The 813-nt window shown below is 41.1% G+C and overlaps 1 non-coding gene across 1 annotated transcript; it reads left to right on the forward strand.

Annotated features, from left to right (window-relative positions):
- Positions 1–463: 463 nt before the first annotated feature.
- Positions 464–571, forward strand: LOC112745399 (small nucleolar RNA R71). Its single transcript, XR_003173330.1, has one exon. It is a non-coding gene; the product is annotated as a small nucleolar RNA R71 (small nucleolar RNA).
- Positions 572–813: the final 242 nt, after the last annotated feature.

The following is an 813-nucleotide window of genomic DNA, read 5'->3' on the forward strand; positions in this document are numbered from 1 at the left end:
GAGGCTTTTGATCCTTCCATGAGAAATTTGGATAATTTCTCCATGATGATTTATAGGTGTTTCCATAAGGTTCACCTAAGTAATTCACCTCTGCTATTGCAGGGTTCTCAGGATCATAAGCTTCTTCTTCATAAGTAGCCTCTTGAGTACTGTTGGATGCAGCTTGCATTCCATGCAGACTCTGACAGATCATATTGACTTGCTGAGTCAATATTTTATTCTGAGCCAATATGGCATTCAGAGTATCAACTTCAAGAACTCCCTTCTTCATAGGCGTCCCATTACTCACAGGATTCCTTTCAGAAGTGTACATGAACTGGTTATTAGCAACCATGTCAATGAGTTCTTGAGCTTCTGCAGGCGTTTTCTTTAGGTGAATGGATCCACCTGCAGAAGTATCCAATGACATTTTTGATAGCTCAGATAAACCATCATAGAATATACCCAGGATGGTCCATTCTGAAAGCATGTCAGAAGGACACTTTTTGGTCAACTGTTTGTATCTTTCCCAAGCTTCATAGAGGGATTCACCTTCTTTCTGTCTGAAGGTTTGAACATCAGCTCTAAGCTTGCTCAGCTTTTGAGGAGGAAAGTACTTGGCTAAGAAAGCCGTGACCAGCTTATCCCAAGAGTTCAGGCTGTCTTTGGGTTGAGAATCCAACCATAATCTAGCTCTGTCTCTTACAGCAAAGGGGAAAAGCATGAGCCTGTAGACTTCAGGATCTACTCCATTAGTCTTAACAGTATCACATATCTGCAAGAATTCAGTTAAGAACTGAAAAGGATCTTCAGATGGAAGTCCATGAAACTTGC

Source organism: Arachis hypogaea, chromosome 14 (genome assembly GCF_003086295.3).
Source record: "Arachis hypogaea cultivar Tifrunner chromosome 14, arahy.Tifrunner.gnm2.J5K5, whole genome shotgun sequence".
NCBI classification, from domain to species: Eukaryota; Viridiplantae; Streptophyta; class Magnoliopsida; order Fabales; family Fabaceae; genus Arachis; species Arachis hypogaea.